Raw genomic sequence first — 14,959 nt, forward strand, 5'->3', positions numbered from 1 at the left:
GTGAAAAATACTGTGGCTAGAAGTTTCCAGTCCAATCCTGGGCTGATGGATGAGGTAAGATGCTGTTGGGCAGGAGCAGAAATGGTCTGTGCTGTTGTGCAGGGGCCACAGTAACTCTGCTTGTGGCCCACTGGCTGGGTTCAAGGGCACGGTTTCTTTGCTTCATTCCTTACTGGTGTTTCCAGACTGGGTACAGGATTCCTCTTACCTTCAGTGGGCCTGTGAGTAAAACCACAGCAGCTGTGGGAGTGGTGGGGAAGGAAGCAGTGCCGGTAAATGACACATTTCCCTCTGCCTGATACCCCACCTCCTGTTTTCCAGCAAGATATTCAAGTAGGAGGCAGGAAAGGCAGAAGCATTTGTCCTGAGATGCCACAGTCCCTTTCAAATCTTCTAAAGGCCAGAATTTTCTTTATGTTTTTTATCCCTGTTGCCACTGACTGTTCCTTCTTTAGCCACATTAGCCATGCAAACACCCTTGCTTCCAAATGCTAGCTTTATAGTCATGTTTTTATGCCATTATGACCACAAAATTTTAGACTTCTGGTAGTAGAGATGACTTGTGTCTCTGACACTGTTTGCTCTCTTCATCTTCTTACGGAGGTGAATTCTCTGAGAGCATTGGACTCCTTGTTTTGGTAGGTTTTATTAAAATGATGTATGGGGTTTGTGTGTGCAGGAGGGTGTATATATATGTGCTGATTTATGTTTGCTTTAGAAGAGGCCCCCACATTCAAAACCACCCAAAACTGCTGACTTCCAAAAAACAGCATGTAATCGATGGATTTCCTCAGGGTTTGGAAGGGATGAGGAGTGGGGGTCTTTGGCAACAGGGCTGAACTCATGCTGCTGGATTTTGTATTACTACTTCTGTTTGTCTAAAAGGGAAGCCCACAAACCTCAGATGAGCTTTAGCACTGAGCAAGCTGCTGTACAAACCCAAGCAGAGATAACTGTGCCCAGATGAGCTGGAAACATGATAGTGACATCGACCTTTTTACTAGCTCATTGTATCTTGGCTTCAGAGATTTTCTTGCAAGCCACAATCATATTTCTACTTAAATTTTTGTTTTCTTTAGAATGAAACAAGATAGCAATGGGTAAAAACAGTGAACATTTTAAAATGAAAATGTGTTTTGAAAAAAGTTCTTCCATAGAAAACAAATACTGGAAAACATAAACAGTAATAGAGAGAATAATGGCATAAGAGAATTCAGCAGTTTATTGCAGAACTGTGCTAACAACCTAGAGAATTCAATTTTAAACAACCACAACATTTAGACTTCAAGAGACACTCTTGGTGTGATTATTTATCCTGCTTCTTACAATCTCAGGGGCTGTGGGAGTCTTCCAGAGGGTAAAAGTTTCCCCTATAGAGTAAATCACAGGCAAGGCAGGCAATTCCATTTATACTGGAGAAGCAGAAGCTCAGAGATATTAAAGGTGAGACATCTGAAAGTGCTCAAACAATACCCCCTTTGAAATATTCTTTGACACCATCAGAGTTAGGACAAGTAACATACCCTTTGAAGATACCACTTAAAAAGCTTTCCAAAATCTGCCAGTAATTCGAACCTCTTCTGTCCCTGTCTCAGAGTTCAGAATCCATCCCTTCCCTTTCTGGCAGCGTCAGCAAGGCAGGAGCTACTTTCTCGGTGCCATTCCCAAGGCCATGGCCCACAGCACTACACTCCACTGCCCTGTAAAAAGCCCAGGAAGGTTTCTTCCTGAGTAAGGTTTAGGATCCTCAGGCCAGCAGATGTGTTATCCCTTCTGCAGCATCATGCAGCGAGATACTCCAGGGTGGTGGCTGGAGGATGGTGGGGCTTGGCCCTGCTGACACAGAGGCCTCCAGCTGGCAGCAGTTCAGAACCAACATATTTGGCTTTTGTGTAATTACCCCTTTGTTCAAGGGATATCTCAAAGCTGGAATGGCATGGGAAGCCTTCTTCCCCCAGCTGCCTCCATCCCCCAGCCCATCTGAGGAGGGCTTTGCATTCCTTGGTTGCTAAAGTGCTGTGTGGATGTGTGTGTGCAGATATTCCTGTGCTAACAGATATGTCAGGAAAGGAACCTCCTGTTAAGTTAAAATGCAACCAGGAGAGGCTTCCCTGCAAGATCACGTATGTTTTCCTTAAGATAAGGCTTTAGAGGGATAATATCATTCCCTGCAAAAAGATTTTTCAGCTCCCATGACACCTGAAGCAAACAAATGCCTTGTGGCCCAGCATTGATAGATGCAACATTAAAAGCAATTTGATATCCTCTCCAAGGCTAAAAGGAATGAGCCTTCTCACATGCTGTACCGAGGGACTCATGATGAAGGAGTTTTCTTCTTCCAGCACTGGGAATCATTCTGCTGTCTTTCATTTATGTAAGGTTGCTGATGTGGAGGGATTTGCACCACTGAGAATATGAAGAGAATGAAACTTTCTGTTGTGACAAGATCTGGAGGAATAGGAAGTGAAAATGTTCCCTTGAAAGAATTGAAAAATTCCTTCAGACTCAGAGAAATCACTTCCATGTCAACCTTCTGCTCCTTTTCCCCTCACTGAATGTTAGTAATTCCCCACATCCATTTATCTCCTGTCTTCATCTTACCCTTTCAGTCACTCCATGCTCCCAGGCTTGACCTGTTTCTCCTTTGTGGCAAGAGAGCCTGAGGCACAGATTCTTCTCCATCCTCATATCACTACTGCATTTGTAGATGTGGTCTCAGGCCGATTCATCTGTTTCTATGGATATATGAAGTGTCTGGAAATGGCCTCCAACTCCTAGAGCTTTACTTGTTTACTCTGTTCCCTAGACTCCTCTTGTTCCTATCACCATGAAGAACTTCTGTTCTGCTTCCCTGAACTTTCCAGTTCCTGGAAGTCACTGTAGGCCTTTTTTCTTGGTTATCCAGACTCAAAAGATCATTGAGTTCTCTCAGACAACCCCCAAAACTCTTCCTGTATTGCAGGATTTGGCCAAAGCACCATTCCTGGGTGAAGGAGCGCCTCTGCTTAATTAAATGTTTGATTACATAATGGAACTCCTTGCCATGTGATTCCATAGAAGTGAAAGGTTTGTGTAAGGGCAAAAAATTTGGGCAAAATTCATGGAAGAAAAATACACCAAGTCCTTTTAAATCCAAAGTCATTATCACTAGCTCCAGAATTACCTGGACTTATGATTTCTGATAAATGGATAAACGTTTTAGAAAATCAGGACTGTGTTTGTTTTGTCCCATGACTACCTGGTAGCTCTCTGTACATGGGTGCTGTGGGTGAAAGCAAGTACTGGCAGATGGGCATCCGGCCTGAGCAGCTCCAGGTGTGATATCCACTTGCAGTTCCTTTTGCAATAATCCTGCCCAAATCCTGCTCTTGCTCTCTTTACCCCAATGACTTTCAATCTCATCTATCAGTGTGTTGCAAGAATCTTCTTTCCCTACAGCTTCCTCCCAGCTTTCTGCTTCTGCTTTTCTTCTTTCCTTCCCACTCAATCTCTCCCCCACATCGTGCTTAATAGTTGGGGGAGAAAACAGTTCCTTATCATGTAAATCTGCAAAACCTCTTAGGGTTCAAGACAATTTACATCACAGAGGCTGTGCACCTTAAAGCAATCCCGACCCCTCCGGGGGGAGCTCATGGAGGAAGTTACTCATTTTGTGGTTCAGTCAGTTTGCCCAATGATTTCACATTTCAATCCACAGTTTGCTAACCTCTCCTTTGGAAACGCTGATGGAAATCTTGTGGAGTTCAGTTTGGGGTTTCTGGATTGTAGTCCCTGCAGGTGACTTTTACTTTTCAGGCTGTTTGGCTGCTCCTTTTCCCCAGGGGCTGTATTCCTGCCTCCCCAGAAGCCAGTTGTGCAACACAGGGTGCAGTGATTTACAGTCTGCCTTTGCACTGACTCACTCAGGGCTGGATTCAGGGCCGAGGCGCAGGACACTCGTTGTTTTCCAGGGAAGCCAATCCTTTCCTACAGTTGCAATGCTGCTGAGGGAGGGCTGATAAAAATCACTGCATTGTTCTTCCCCGGGATCCCTAAGGACAGGGTGCTGGGGAGGAGCTCCTGAAGCTGTCTTTTACTAGTGAGCAAAGCAACTAAAACAAGAGAGCCATGGAAGCCTCTGCCTAAAGCTCAAATTGAGCCTTGCTTCCATCCTGCTTTATTTTGGAGGCAATTAAATGTTTGCTTTTGATTTCTTGCTGTTCACAATACTGGGAGATGATGAGAGGGGTCAGTCAGTTAAATGTACACTTGAGCCCTCTTATTCCCTTTTATTTTCTTTATGCTTTCATTTTGTTGCCTAATTTGTAGCAAGAGCTTTCTGGAACTGGAGTTGTCCTACTATTTTCTCAGGGTACAGTCTGGACCTCTAAAACTTTCTCAGTGTAGCTAATACCTGTTGATGTTGATTCAAACCTATAGACTTTTAAAATGTTACCAGTGCTTCATGGATATTCAGTTATATTTCTTCTTATAAAGACAGGTAATCTTCCTTCAGATGATTAAAAAAAAATTACTAATACAGACATCAATAATTACATTTAGGTCAACTTTCACCCGAAATATCTTACTGCTGGAGTTCAGGATACAGGTTCTGTATCCTACTCATAGTGTGCATATTAGATCTATTGAAGAGTCTACCAGGAATTCAGCTACTTAACATTTGAGAAGTGTAATATGGCATTAGGAGATCTATTCAAGAATAGCCAGTTCACAGGAAAGGTCTGAAACGCTTTGCTGGGGGAAACTGCTTGCTAAAAACATCCAAGGGTTCAAAGGATGACTGGACAAGTCTGTGGGAAAAAAAAAATCTAACAAGAGATATTAAATACTAAGCAACCAAACCTGGTTCAGGGAATCTTGCAGGCTGGGAGGTTTCAGAAGTGTTGCTGTATATGTTCTCTGTTCTCATTACTTTCCTCGATGTCTATTGCTCCATTTTAGAACTGTCAGCTTTCACTACCATCCCTACAAAACCTAAGAGTGGTACTTTACAAAGAAAGTTTAAGGAAGAAGAAACTGAGGAAAAATAACCAGTTACAGAGATAATAAATTAAAAAATGGGTCAAAATATGAATTTTTAAAAAAAACTCTAAGAACAAGAATGCAGAGAAGGATGATGAAGGGGACATTTCTTATGCAGCAGGAATCACTTCCTGACATTTTCCAAGGAACTACAGCAGCAATCTAAGACTGGAGACGGGTGGAACTTCATGGAAAATACTGGTCTGACAAGGTGGCTCTTCTGTGTCCATACTGCTGAGCTCATTGTCACGAACATTTCATGAGATTCCAGACTTCAAACCCATTTTACTGGAGGGGAAATGTGGCTGCAGGATATTGTGACTGAATAACCTATTTCAACCTGATGACTCATAGATTGGTTTTTGCCTTGTTTGTTTTTTTTTTTTTTTCTGCTTTTCCTAGAAGATGAGCTTTTGTCTGATACCAGTTCAAAAAGCAATTTAACTTTTGTTTAGTTAAGACTGACTTCATCCTGTACTTGTCCAGCACTGGTTGCTGAATTAAAGACCCCTTATTCTGAACATATTCATATGTGATATGCATTACAGACATCCCTTAGCCTAGAGCAGGAACCTCACCATTGGCAGGAAAAGTCTATGGGCTTTCAGGGAGCCATTTTCAGAAGAAATGTTTGCCTAAAACTTATTATCTGCTTAATGTCTTTTTTGTCCATCTGCCTGTGTCCTGGGTTTGAAAACACAGCCCTGAATGCAGGTCTTTATGTGGCCCTTTTGATGTGTGCTGCTGACCTGCGAGCCTCACCTCTTGCAATGAAGGGCTCCCTGCACCTGCACTCCTGGCAGACCTGTTCTGTAGGTGAGGGAAGGCAAAGGAAAGGCACCAGACCTTGCAAATGGAGCTGATTTATCCCAGCACTGGTTCAGTGGGGCAGCTTTGCAGGCAGTGGGGGCATGACCCAGCTGGAGAGACCCACGGATCTACTGCAAGGCTGGGAGAAGGGTGAGTGTTGTTCCTTGCACTCAGTCGAGCCAGTCCTGGAGAGGAGCTGTGTGAGGGGTGCTGGGGGATGCAGCTGGGCCATGCTGGCCTGAAGGCAGCACCGGTGGCTCTGGTGCACTGGGAACAAAAGGATGTGCCGAACATGGATAAATCAGGAAAGCAAGGCTACCTGCCTTCCCTTTCCACCCATGCTTGAGAGTCTGTAGCTGAGCAAAACCATGAAAACTCCTGATTGAGGCCAAAGCAAAATGAATGCAAACAGGGAAAGCAATGGTAGGCAGATGAGTCATCTCTTTTGAGGGATGTCATAGTGTGGTGGTTCCCAACATGGAGTGCCAGCAGCCAGTTAAATTGGACAAATTATAAATCTAAGTCCTGAATGGCTGTAAAGTGTTGCTGGGTGTGCAGAGAATGTGTTGCAGGTGAGGATGATGTCCACATCTGACTGCTCTCTTCATATCTGGACACTGAAGTGCAGAGCATAAAAGGCTGTAGTGACTGTCCACTACTGCTTTAAAATTAGGATTCCTGTGTTGTTTCTCATTGTCCTCAACTAACCTATGCAAAAAAGGTAGAGCTGTTTCAGGATACAGGTAGGAACAGCCTAAATGGAAAAGAAGTCGAGGAAACCAAATTAGAAATAGAGAGCTTTGGAATTTCAGCCAAGTTCCAGAGAAATCCCTGGCAAAAGGTTTTATATTGGCTCCCTTAGAAAGGTCTGAATATCTTGAAGTTGAAAAGTCTGAAAAAGTAATCCAGAATATCTTGATGCAGAGCAAGGTGACAAAATGAAGGATGCATCATTCTGTAATTACCTCATCAAAGTGCTTTCAAATGACTGTGGCCTCAGTTGCACTTCCAAAGCCAAAGGAGGGATTAGAACCTCTGTTTGCTTGGATTTTGTGCAACAGGAAGTCTCTGCCCTGCAAGTCCACTATATAGGAATTGGACTTCTATATGAGGGCTGAGGAAAGGTTAGCCCCATACCAGGCAAGATTCTCCCAACCAGCAGGAGCAAAACCAGGCCCTCTCATGGGAGAAGCTGAGTTACACAACAGGGACCTGTGAGAAGGTACTGAAATTGAATCCCTGAGACTTTTGCTCGTCAGCCTTAGAAAAACACTTGTGTTGGAAGGCTCCGCATTTAATTGCTGGGGAAACTTGATCAGAGCAGAAAGGAGATTCCCAGCCTCTGGCTAAACTGTTGGCTTTACTCAGTGGTTTCTATCAGCCATGTGCTTCTCAGAAAGTTCCTTTCAGGTGCATCTTTCCTGAAAGATTAAATGCCTCTGTGCAGATTACAGTGCTGGGGATTAACTGCCCCCTGAGGCAGAACAATTGATCTCCTAGGCCATGTGCACAGAATGCAAACCATGTATAAAGCAGGAAGCACAGAGTGTTTGCTACACAAAACAATAGGGAAACATATTATTTAAGGATAATCTAATCTCTTAAGGAAGAGAAATAGGGAAGGAGTGCAGAACAAAGTCTGTCCTATGCAATAAGAAATAAGTGGTCTTAGAAAGACATCCGAATTCCAGTTGCTGCAGGAATTTGGGCTTAATCCAACTCCTCTAAAGCTGATTGAAAACTTGTAAATGTTGCATCCTCCCTGCTGCAAGAAGTGAAAAGCTGTTTGAAAGATGGGAGACGAGTGGGAGTAAATGTTGGTGAAAACAGAGAAGCCTGAACTAAGAAAGTTTTCAAACTTGAGGAGACTTGAAGGGTCTGGAATTGAGGATACCAGTTTGGACAGTTACCAAGAGAGAATAATTGCCTCAATATTTTGATCATAATCTTCCTTCCAAGTCTGGTGTGCCTGCCCTTCCTTTCCCAAATTTATTTAGGTTTACTGAGAGCAGCTTCCTAAATCCCATCTGTTAAGTGGCCACATCCACTTTTGTGCAAACCCCCAAGCACACTGTGTAGTGTTTCAATTTTGGTAGGTGCTTCAGGTGCCCTGTCCCATAGGGTGCAGCAGACTGTTGGTGTGGTGGGACTGCCTGAGCCCCTTTACCCCGTCAGATGTGGAGAAACCCAGAAAAGGCTCTGCCTGTAGGACAGAGATCCGTGGGCAGGAAGATGGGAGCAGATGTGTTAGATGATATCGAGAGTTCACTCACAGATTAAATAAACCACTGTGATAATACAGCAGGACTTGTGGTTCTGGCAGACAGCACACTTCTCACATGACTCTGAGTCAGTTTGGGGGTTGTTTTCTTCCCGTTCGTTTACCTCGCATTTAGCGCTGCCTGTGAGTAAATAGTGAAATGGGATTCTCAGGGTGTGATCTTTACAAAGGCCACTGAAACACTTCCTCTGGAGAGCCCTGATTGGAGACAACTGGGGCTAGAGGGGGAGGAAATGTCCTGTTTGAACTTTTTGGTGAAAAATGCAGATTCAGTGCCACCAAACTGTAAATTAATTTAATTTTCTGTTGTAGAAGGGAAAAAAAAGAGAGAAGTCAAAACAGTTCTTTTTGTTTCCAAATTGAATGCTTGCGTTTTCCTATGTGAAGAGACTTTTCATATCAAAGATTATTTTTTATTTCTTGTTTGAAGTCTTGCAATGGAAAGGAAAATATTTTAGCTGATTTTTTTTTCCCATTTCATCAGATACTTGAGAAAGTAATTTCAGATCAAGCCAACATTTTATTTCAATATTTAATTTGGAAGAGGCAGGAAACTGAAATATCCACCATTCCAACAGTTGAGATTAAAATGAAAATACTCTATTTCCATGGAGCTCCCACTGCTCATCCCAGGAGTCCGGAGCCCTCTGTACAGTTACTGTGGAGGACAGGATAAGCACCTGGCCAGTGCACTGAAAAGTGAGTGTCTGGTGCCCTCTACGGGTCCATCAAACTGGTGGGCCCGAGTCTGACCCCCGAATTCCAGTTTTTATGCCTGAAAATCAGATTTAGGAGATTGTGAATTAAAGAGATTATCCCTCTGAAGAAGAAAAATCGATGAATGATTTGCAAGTTCTTCTTGAAACAAAATTTGCAACTGAGCTTTAAAAATTTGTCTTTCACCCTGGAATGAAGGATCATTAATTTTTTGGAAGACAAGAGCTAAAAAAATTAAATTATTGTCTTCTAAGCAGGTTTAATATGCCATGAATGAAACAAAACAGGTCTCTCACAGGGAAACAAGGCAGCAGGGTCTTAGGATATTCCTCTTAAACTAGACCTGTAGAGAAGGTGCAAAGTCCCTCTATCTGCACGCTGAGCTGGCTTAATTTCCTCAGTTTGGGCAGAGCCAGTGACAAACCCGACCTTCCAAGCAGGCTGTGCCCAGGGACAGCCTTTTGAATTCAGCAGCTGGAGTCGGTGTGTCTGTGCTGGCTGCGGTGCTGGGAGCCCTCGAGAGCTTCTTCAACCTGACAGTGTAGGAATAGCTCTGATTTTCAGTAAAATACTTGAGGTGGAGGGAGCTGAGAGATACCAAGGGACTCCTAAGGGTTTTTTTGCAAATCAATTTACAAAGGTGCCAGAAATAACATGGAGTGCTAGCTGGGATGAGAGCAATTTTTGGGACTGAGACTTCCTGTGCAGTGCTGATAAAATAAACTCTACTTACCTTTCCCTGCTTCCCTACACCGATGTGGCTTGTTACAAAGTTCCTCTCTCCCAGCCCTTCTTTCTCATTTATTTCCTCCAGTGAATAGGGAGCTGGCATGGGAAATTTAATGGGCAGGCTGGAAAACTGATGGTCTCTATGCTCAGATCTGGCAAAGCCCAAATTACTGGCAAGTATAAAATCTTTGTTCAGATTTTGAGTTGTGGGTCTAAGACCTGTGAATCTCACTGGTTCCCAGCCTCATTCAGGGTCTGTGGGACAACCAGGCTCTTCCATTATGTGGGTTGTGGGGAGGTAATGAATAGGAAGCCAAGGGCAGAGTGTGGACCTGAGCTTGGGCAGGAGAAGGGACAAGGCAGCAAGAGTGGTGAGCCGTGTCTCTTGCAGGCAGAGGGTTCCCTGGCTGGGCTGACGGTGGCTGCTCTTTCCTGAGTTGTAGCAAACCTTTCACAGCAAAATGACCCAAATCCCCCAACTCTTGATGACATCTAAGCTCTGTCAGCATGTGGGAATCCCATTGAATTTCTGTGGCTGCAGCCCATCTTCATGTTGCCAGCAGCAACTTCCCGTCATCCCATGCTTTGCCAGCACCAGTCCTGAATGGAAGAGATTGTATATTCACCTAGAATTGAATTTTTTAATTTGACAGAAAGCAAGAGAGGTGCATATAGAGTCAAACTTACAGGGCCTGATTGATTTGAAAAGAGAGGGAAGGGAAAAAAAGTCTTAGGTGTGGTTTACCTTGTAAAGTATGTGTTTCCCTGCCGGTAAGGTATGTATATGAGCTTCCCTCCAATTCAAAGCAAGCTCTGTTCATCTCTTAAGCTCCTGTGTTGCCAGGATGGACACTTCAGGAGGGAGCAATGCATTCTGTGAGAGGTAGCAAGGAAGAGCGAGGTGGCAGCATGCAGCTGACCAGAGGCATTTCCCTGTGACAGGTTCCTGGTCAGATGGTGCGGCTCAGCACGGGGCTTCTTCAGCAATGCACAGAGCTCAGTGCCTGGAATGGTTTGCAAATGATTTAATCAGATCCCTCGTGTGTCACTGACTGATGGATCCCACCTTCTGCTGACCTGAATCATATGAGAATTCACCACTTCCTGTGGTAGTTTGTCCTAAAATTAATCATCCTCTCTGTTCAAAATGTGTCTTTTATGTCTCAGTTTCTGGCTTTGCCTTTCAGGCACAGACTGTAACTATGCCTTTCTCTGCTGCCTGAAAGGGTCTATTCACCTGAGCTGTTTTCACTCAGAGAAGATATATTTTTTTTTTTCTAATTGACTCATCTTAATGCATTTTGATAACCGATCAGATGGTAAATTAATCGTTAAGAAGGGTCTTGTCTATCCCTTTACTTCTGGTATTGTGTTTTACCCTCCCAAAAAAATGCCTCCAAACTGATATGCATTTTAGTTATTCACACAAGAGTTGGTCTTGGTATTGTACCAGCACCACACAAAGAGTGAACCACCTGCCTGTCTGTTCCTCTGTTGAGCTAGTCAGGTAAAAGTGATATATTTAGTTTCTTGCTGTTTTGTCAGTGCATCCTCTCTAGACTCTTCTACAGATCTCAAATAACTAAGCTTTGCCTAAAACATGCCTTTACTGATGTGTTGTAATGGCAGTTTGCATGTGGAATGTTGCATTGTGCACAGCCAAATACATACCTGGAGTTTGCACATTGCCAACCATCTCTCCAATTGATTGCAGATTTGCTTATCAAACTCTCTTTTCCACAAGGCATTCTTGACTGGCATTAGTTTTATTTTCAGACTTCCGTTCTTTCTTTGCCTTTCAGCTGAATCATCTATCAACTTCTCCATTCTTTTTGCCTGTGCTGATTTCAGGCTCCCTGGATGAAAATTGGCAGGGCAAGCCACTTTTTCTTTCTGAAAATCCCCCTGTGTTTACCATGTCAGTCCTCTTGAATTTCTTAGCTTTTTAGGACATGCTAATCATGTACTGACATTTGGTTAAGTCTTTGGGAGTTTACATGTGCACATAGACTGGACAGGAGGAGAATCTTCCTTCTCCATATTGCTGTGCTCCTTCTGAAGTGTTCCAAATCCAGAGCTAAACTACTTGCTGAATATTTTTTCTTTTCTCAGCTGTCTCTTATCAGCAATTTTACACTCTGCAGTCAGGTAACAGACAATTGTTAGAAATTCTGTTATCATGTTCTTGCTTAAACATTTGTCCTTGGCTTCCAATCTGCCAGCAGTAACTTTTCTGATATCTTTTGCCTCCTTTATCAGTTACCTGCAGTTCACAGCTTCTAACTGATATTTAATGCTGATATTCTTTCTTCTAAAAATGGCTTCATGTAGCTATTTATATTACTGCTGGGTTTTTGTCTGAATTTGGCTTTTAGCCAAAACTGGCCTTGTTCCTTGATTGGGAAATTAGTGGTTTATTAAAATATAAATAAATAGAGAGGAGGAGGTGGTTAATGATGCAAAAATTGGCTGAAATAGTGATCTCCTTAAAAAATAAATCCTGTGCCAAAAAAAATATCTGGAGTCAGGTCAGAAAGACCCAGTCTCAATAACTATGTGAGGAGAATGTGAACATGCAGAGATAAGAAGTTACTGCACATCCCAGTTTGTTTAGGGAATAGCTTAATAAACATAAGCCTTTGATGGGAGGCAGTGAAAGAGCAGAGGAAAGCATCATAGTCCATCTTCAAGTTCAACAAAAGAATTGCAAAGGTTGCAATTGCAACAACTGCTCTGTTCTGGGCCTGCCATATCTGAAGTGGATCTTCTTGGCAGATTTTTACTTTTATTTTAGTAATGCAAATCAATGGTACAGGATTATAAAAAGTTCATCTTGTCTGGCAAACCTGTACTTTTTTTTATCAGAGTATTTGGATTTTGGGGAAGTGTCAAATCACAGCGTCTTGCAATGAAACCTGCTTAGGTAATCAATGCAAAGTTGTCTTGGAGAGAGGTACTGCTGCTGAAAATGCTTTCTATGGGAGCAATGAAAATAAACAGCTTTAAGAGGAAGGCAGGATTTTTTTGTGAGTCACTGAAGAGATGAGTATAGACCCAGGTTCTGGACTTGCAGAGCTGGTTTTAAAAGGAACAAAAAAACTTTCAAGATCGTTAAGTGTTCTTGGTCATGAATTCTGCTGCAGTCTTCAGCTGAGAGATGGGAACATGGGTAGTAAAGACAGACATGTGTTACTAAAAAGAAAAAAAAGAACACAGGAGAAAGGGAAGAAGGCAAGCAAGGAAGCAGGCTGTGAAGAAAATAAATCTGAGACCAATCTATTTAGTAGGAAACATAAGGAAAACAAACTTACGCAGAAGCAAGACTGGTGGAAACATAGGGGTGTTTCCAGAGGGATCATTCTCGCACATAAAATGGGATGCAAAGAAAACCCCCATTACTAAAGTTTTGAGGCTCCTTGTGCAAAAAGCATCATCTTATGGAGTAAAGAAGTAATCAGCTCTTCTGATCTTGAAGTTTTTTTCTGAGCTTGACAGTTCTGTGAATCTCTTATGGCTGTATCTGGCATTGGGACCAAACACTGAATTCCTAATATTGGCAAATTGGAGACAGTCAGAATAAAGCAAGGAAAAAAAATATTAAAGGAGCAAATTTTTGTTTTACATGACTAATAGCCTATGCTGTGTCCAGCAGAGTTACTGTGTGTTTATACCCTGAGTGACTGAGACCACAGCCTGTGGCTCTCCTCTCCTCATGAGTCTTCAGTTCCATGCACAGAAGTCATTTGTGGGCCCATTTAGCTGTTCCTCTCTGTCCTGGGCCAGTGTTACAGTCAGTGAACCTCTGGCATTACAGAAGTATAGGCAACAAAGACTATTCCATGGGAAAGTTTCCTGATAGCATGATGTACTCAGGGGATGGATGTTCCTGGAAATGAAGGGGTAAGGAGTAAATGGCATCATTAAAATGGCATGATAAGGATTCTGAGTTGCCAGGATAGGTTGGTGGATCTGTTCCCTCTATTTCAGTAGGCTGTACCTTGGCACTGCTCGAGCTGCAGGTCCCTAGGGAGGCTGGTGGTTTGTACTCCCTGACTGCTGTGCAAGGGCTGCAGAGTCAGTATGGAGTGGCCTCATAGGCAGGAAACATGACCGAGTTTTATAATCCCCCAAGACAGCAAATACTTATTTCTGACCTACACCTGCTTTCCTGATTTTGTTACATCTGATTGCCTGTTCATACTGCACTGTATCATTACTCTTAGCCTGGGACAGCTCAGGATGTTCCTCTCTCCTAGCCAAAGTTGCCAACATCATGCCCCACATGTGATGTCTGCCTTAAGCAAGGGTTTATAGAATTTCTTCAGAGTCTTTCAACTCTACTGTGTCAGAGTGGGCTATCAGACATGGCTTTGAATTTTCTGTTAACTGACACATGCCCAGATTCTCTGAAGGGAATATGGCAACACTCTGGCATCTCAGTTGTGGAGATCTCATCATGCCCTTCTGTGCCAGCCAAGACTCAGAGGCATTGCAAGAAGGATTGACCAGACCACTTGCCATGACAGCTATAAATTGTCCTGTCTTTTCAGGCAGACAAAAGAGCAGTGACAACTGTATTGTAGGCATTGGCTTTTGTGTGCAGTCGGATGTTGCCCTCATTCCAGACACGCTGAATTCCTCTCCCCAGGGCTGCCCTGGCTGGTGCTCGGCACTCATGCCTTTCCAAGGCAGCACATTGCCAGGGTAGCAGTTTCTTTACCCATGTCAGTGCAGCATTGTCAACTGCCTTTATACGCTTGCCACCAAGGCCTTTCTTCTCCTGCTGCTGGCATTTGGCCTACTTAAGCAACTAGTAATGATCAGAACATTTCTGAGTGTGTGTACAACCAACAAATGATTGTTAGAAGATGACAGATTGCAGGCCAGCAGCTCTGTGATTTTTTTTGTCCCATGAGAATGGCTGCAATGGACCAGACCACAGTTCCATCAATCCCAGGATTCTGTTTCCAGTCATGGCTCAGAGAAGGGAGCTATAAAGGATATGAGAAAAGGTTGAGTGTGTAATACAGCTCTCCCTAATGCATTCCTGGTGTCCAGCTGTTATCATTTTGATCTTGCTAAGACAGGCACAGGCTGATGGCAACCTCCGTGGATTTCTCTTCCATGAAATTGTTCACCTTCCCCTTGAGTCTCTGTAAATTCCCAGTGTCTGTCTTGCCTTGTAGTTCTTCTGTAGTTATTTTCATCTTCTGTATGCAGAGACATCTTATTTGAAATTTTTCTCTTTGTCTCTATTAATGACATTTACGGTCCTTTAGTGTTTGTAGTGTTGTACTCCACTGGGTTACAAATCAGAGTGACACACCAGTGATGTGCACAGAAATCTACTCCGGGGTATCAGTGTTTACCCCTCCAACTCACCCACTCAGAAGAAAAGAC

General features: G+C 43.2%; 1 long non-coding RNA gene across 3 annotated transcripts in view; it reads left to right on the forward strand.

The window, feature by feature from the left end:
- The first annotated feature begins 6,338 nt into the window (after window positions 1–6,338).
- LOC137478701 (uncharacterized) overlaps window positions 6,339–14,959 on the forward strand; it is a 99,549-nt gene continuing 90,928 nt past the window's right edge. For all 3 annotated transcript variants that reach the window (XR_011001740.1, XR_011001741.1, XR_011001742.1), the window contains exon 1: window positions 6,339–6,404. This is a non-coding gene — a long non-coding RNA (uncharacterized lncRNA). The remainder of the gene's footprint in view (window positions 6,405–14,959) is intronic.

The sequence above is a fragment of the Anomalospiza imberbis genome, chromosome 9, assembly GCF_031753505.1.
Source record: "Anomalospiza imberbis isolate Cuckoo-Finch-1a 21T00152 chromosome 9, ASM3175350v1, whole genome shotgun sequence".
Lineage (NCBI taxonomy): Eukaryota > Metazoa > Chordata > Aves > Passeriformes > Viduidae > Anomalospiza > Anomalospiza imberbis.